This window comes from Hyla sarda, chromosome 10 (assembly GCF_029499605.1).
Source record: "Hyla sarda isolate aHylSar1 chromosome 10, aHylSar1.hap1, whole genome shotgun sequence".
In the NCBI taxonomy this organism is placed as follows: domain Eukaryota; kingdom Metazoa; phylum Chordata; class Amphibia; order Anura; family Hylidae; genus Hyla; species Hyla sarda.
Window position 1 is genome coordinate 118,243,403 of NC_079198.1, and position 5,160 is coordinate 118,248,562.

The following is a 5,160-nucleotide window of genomic DNA, read 5'->3' on the forward strand; positions in this document are numbered from 1 at the left end:
ATCTACATATGGCAATTAGACAAGATGGCGACTGTTTGTAGTTAAAGGGGTACTCTGGCGCTAAGACATCTCATCCCCTATCCAAAGGATAGGGCATAAGATGCCTGATCGCGGGGGTCCTGCCGCTGAGGACCCCTGTGATCTTGCACACAGCATGCCTTTACAATCAGTCCCCAGAGCATGTTCGCTCCGGGTCTGATGACTGGCGATCACGGGGCCGGAGCATTGGGACGTCACGGCTCTGCCACTGTGGGACATCACGCTCTGCCCCCTCAATGCAAGCCTATGCCATGGTCTTGCATTGAGTGGGCGGAGCATGATGTCACACGGGGCGAAGCCGTGACAGCTGTCAAACCCCCTCCCACAGGCTTGCATTGAGGGGGCGGAGCGTGACATCACAGGCGGCGGAGCCGTGACGTCACAATGCTCCGGCCCCGTGATCGCCAGTAATCAGACCCGGAGCAAACATGCTCCAGGGTCTGATTGTAAAGGCGTGCTGTGTGCAAGATCACGGGGGTCCCCAGCGGCGGGACCCCCACAATCAGGCATCTTATCCCCTATCCTTTGCATAAGGGATAAGATGTCTTAGCGCCGGAGTACCCCTTTAAGTTCATATGTGCACTTTAGTTTTAATATTGAATAATAAAGAATATTTTTTGTCTTTCCATCTCATCAGTGCAATATATATTACCTGGAAAGGAGAATCAAACTAATGGTCTGTGAATTGTATATTGTGTTTATTCCCAAACAGTGCTATCTCTTCACAACTGTGGGGCATTACACAATCTTACAATTCCATGTGCATATCTTATAGGAATAAAAGGGTCAGGAAGGAGAAAAAGGCAATGTGGATAAATAAAAAGGTAAAAGGGGTAATAAAAAACAAAACAAAAGCATTTAAGAACTAAAATGGGTAGGCAGTGAAAAAGCACTGAGAAGCTATATGTTGGAAAAAATAAAATACGAAAAAACATAAAGGTAGAAAAAATGAAAACGGAGAAGCCCAGTAACAAAGAGAATAAAAACAACACTAAAATGCTATTTTGTTAAACAGTAAAAAGTTTAAAAGTGCAATTTCCTTTAAAAGGTAATAAGGGAGGACTCGTAGAGGGTGATGGGGAGAAAATAAACATTAAAGGGGTACTCCAGTGGAAAACTTTTTTTTTTTCTTAAATCAACTGGTGCCAGATAAAGTTAAACAGATTTGTTAAACAGATTTAATCCATCCAGTACTTATTAGCTGCTGAATACTACAGAGGAAATTATTTTCTTTTTGGAACACAGAGCTCTCTGCTGACATCACGAGCACAGTGCTCTCTGCTGACATCTCTGTTCATTTTAGGAACTGTCCAGAGCAGCATATGCTTTTTATGGGGATTTTCACCTACTCTGGACAGCTCTTGAAATGGACAGAGATGTCAGCAGAGAGCACTGGGCTCATGATGTAAGCAGAGAGCTCTGTGTTCCAAAAAGAAAATAATTTCCTCTGTAGTATTCAGCAGCTAATTAGTACTGGAAGGATTAAGATTTTTTAATAGAAGTCATTTACAAATCTGTTTAACTTTCTGGCACCAGTTGATTTAAAAAGAAAAAAAAAAGTTTTCCACTGGAGTACCCCTTTAACCCCTTAAGGACCCAGCCATTTTACACCTTAGGACCCGGCCATTTTTTGCACATCTGACCACTGTCACTTTAAACATTAATAACTCTGGAATGCTTTAAGTTATCATTCTGATTCCGAGATTGTTTTTTCGTGACATATTCTACTTTAACTTAGTGGTAAAAATTTTTGGTAACTTGCATCCTTTCTTGGTGAAAAATCCCAAAATTTGAGGAAAAATTTGAAAATTTTGCATTTTTCTAACTTTGAAGCTCTCTGCTTGTAATAAAAATGGATATTCCAAATATTATTTTATTTTATTCACATATACAATATGTCTACTTTATGTTTGCATCATAAAATTGACGAGTTTTTACTTTTGGAAGACACCAGAGGGCTTCAAAGTTCAGCAGCAATTTTCCAATTTTTCGCAAAATTTCCAAAATCACAATTTTTCAGGGACCAGTTCAGGTTTGAAGTGGATTTGAAGGGTCTTCATCTTAGAAATACCCCACAAATTACCCCATTATAAAAACTGCACCCCCCAAAATATTCAAAATGACATTCAGTCAGCATTTTAACCCTTTAGGTGTTTCACAGGAATAGCAGCAAAGTGAAGGAGAAAATTCACAATTTCCATTTTTTACACTAGCATGTTCTTGTAGACCCAATTTTTGAATTTTTACAAGGGGTAAAAGGAGAAAATGTATACTTCTATTTGTAGCCCTCGAGTAAGCACATACCTCATATGTCTATGTAAAGTGTTCAGCGGGCGCAGTAGAGGGCTCAGAAGGGAAGGAGCGACAAGGGGATTTTGGAGCGTACGTTTTTCTGAAATGGTTTTTGGGGGGCATGTCCCATATAGGAAGCCCCTATGGTGCCAGAACAGCAAAAAATACCCACATGGCATACCATTTTGGAAACTAGACCCCTTGAGGAACGTAACAAGGAATAAAGTGAGCCTTAATACCCCACAGGTCTTTCACGACTTTTGCATATGTAAAAAAAAATTAAAAAAATTTCAATAAAATGTGTGCTTCCCCCCAAATTTCACATTTTTGCAAGGGTTAATAGCAGAAAATAGCCCCCAAAATTTGTAACCCCATCTCTTCTGAGTATGGAGGTACCCCAAAAGTTGACATGAAGTGCACTATGGGCGAACTACAATGCTCAGAAGAGAAGGAGTCATATTTGGCTTTTTGAGAGCAAATTTTGCTCGGGGGCATGTCGCATTTAGGAAGCCCCAATGGTGCCAGGACAGCAAAATAACCCCCACATGGCATACCATTTGGAAACTAGACCCCTTGAGGAACGTAACAAGGGGTACAATGAGCATTTACCCCCCACTGGTGTCTGTCAGATCTTTGGAACAGTGGGCTGTACAAAATTTTTAATTTGCGCAGCCCACTGTTCCAAAGATCTGTCAGACACCAGTGGGGTGTAAATTCTCACTGCACCTCTCATTACATTCCGTGAGGGGTGTAGTTTCCGAAATGGGGTCACATATGTTTTTTTTTTTTTTTTGCGTTTGTCAAAACCGCTGTAACAATCAGCCACCCCTGTGCAAATCACCTCAAATGTACATGGTGCACTCTCCCTTCTGAGCCTTGTTGTGCGCCCCCAGAGCACTTTGCGCCCACATATGGGGTATCTCCGTAGTCGGGAGAAGTTGCATTACAAATTGTGGGGGGCTTTTTTCCCTTTTACCTCTTGTCAAAATGAAAAGTATAGGGCAACACCAGCATGTTAGTGTAAAAAAATTTTTTTTTTTACACTAACATGCTGGTGTAGACCCCAATTTCACCTTTTCATAAGGGGTGAAAGGAGAAAAAGCCCCCCAAAATTTGTAAGGCAATTTCTCCCGAGTACGGCGATACCCCATATGTGACCCTAAACTGTTGTCTTGAAATACGACAGGGCACCGAAGTGAGAGAGCGCCATGCGCATTTGAGGCCTGAATTAGGGATTTGCATTGGGGTGGACTTAGGGGTATTCTACGCCAGTGATTCCCAAACAGGGTGCCTCCAGCTGTTGCAAAACTCCCAGCATGCCTGGACAGTCAACGGCTGTCCAGCAATACTGGGAGTTGTTGTTTTGCAACAGCTGGAGGCTCCATTTTGAAAACAGTGGCGTACCACACGTTTTTCATTTTTATTGGGGAGGGGAGGGGGGCTGTGTAGGGGTATGTGTATATGTAGTGTTTTTTACTTTTTATTTTATTTTGTGTTAGTGTAGTGTAGTGTTTTTAGGGTACAGTCACACGGGCAGGGGGGGTTACAGCGATTTTCCCGCTGCGAGTTTGAGCTGCCGCGCAAAATTTGCTGCATCGCAAACTTGCAGCCTGATACTCACTGTAAGCCCCTGCCCATGTGAATGTACCCTGTACATTCACAGGGGGGGACCTCCAGCTGTTGCAAAACTACAACTCCCAGCATGCACAGTCTATCAGTGCATGCTGGTAGTTATAGTTTTGCAACAGCTGGAGGCACACGGGTTGGGAAACACTGAGTTAGGAAACAGACAATGTTTCCCAACCAGTGTGCCTCCTGTTGTTGCAAAACCACAACTCCCAAACATTCTCAGGCATGCTGGGAGTAGTAGTTCGGCAACATCTTTAGAGCCAGATGTTGCCGAACTACAACTCCCAGCATGCTTGGAGTTGTAGTTTGCAACATCTGGAGGACTACAGTTTGCAGACCACTAATACAGTGGTTCCCAATCTGTGCCCTTCCAGATGTTGCAAAACTACAACTCCCAGTATGCCAAAACTGTCCAGGCATGCTGGGAGTTGTAGTTCTGCAACATCTGAAGGGCCAGATGTTACAGAACTACAACTCCCAGCATGCCTGGACAGTAAGGGCATGCTGAGAATGTGTAGTTTTGCAACATCTGGAAGGGCACAGTGGTCTCCAAACTGTAGTCCTCCAGATGTTGCAAAACTGCAACTCCCAGCATGCCCAGACGCCAAGGGCTGTCTGGGCATGCTGGGAGTTGTAGTATACAGGGTCCCAATACAGCAATGCATGTCGCTTTACGGCGACGTGCATTGCTGTAAAGGGCCCGACCGCGGCTGAAGATCTACTCACCTGTCGCCGCCGCCGCCATCTTCCCCGCCGGGATCCGGTTAACTAACCGACAGATCGCAGGGTATAGGAGGAGGTGGCAGGCTTGCCACCTCGCTCCTATGCTTTAGCATGGTCCTGGCTGTCTGTGACAGCCGGGATCATGCGAAATTACCGGGCGGTCGGGTCCCAGAGACCCGATCAGCCCGGTATCGCCGCAGATCGCAAGGGCGATTTCCCTTGCGATTTGCGGCGATCGCCGACATGGGGGGCATACATGGCCCCCCTCGGCGTTTGCCCTGGATCCCTGCTGAAGGATTTCAGCAGGGATCCGCTTCCGATCTCCGCCGGGTGAGCGGCGGAGACCAGGAAAAGACATGACGTATGCATACGTCATGGGTCCTTAAGACCCAGGGTGTGATGGCGTATGCATACGTCATGGGTCCTGAACAGGTTAAGCATGTTTCTTACATTGTATTCACAGAGAAAAGTGAAATG

At 44.8% G+C, this 5,160-nt stretch overlaps 1 protein-coding gene across 4 annotated transcripts in view; it reads right to left on the reverse strand.

The window, feature by feature from the left end:
• The window catches only part of KAZN (kazrin, periplakin interacting protein), a 563,135-nt gene that overhangs the window by 354,531 nt on the left and 203,444 nt on the right, over positions 1 to 5,160 (reverse strand). The gene's annotated exons all lie outside the window — the stretch shown is intronic.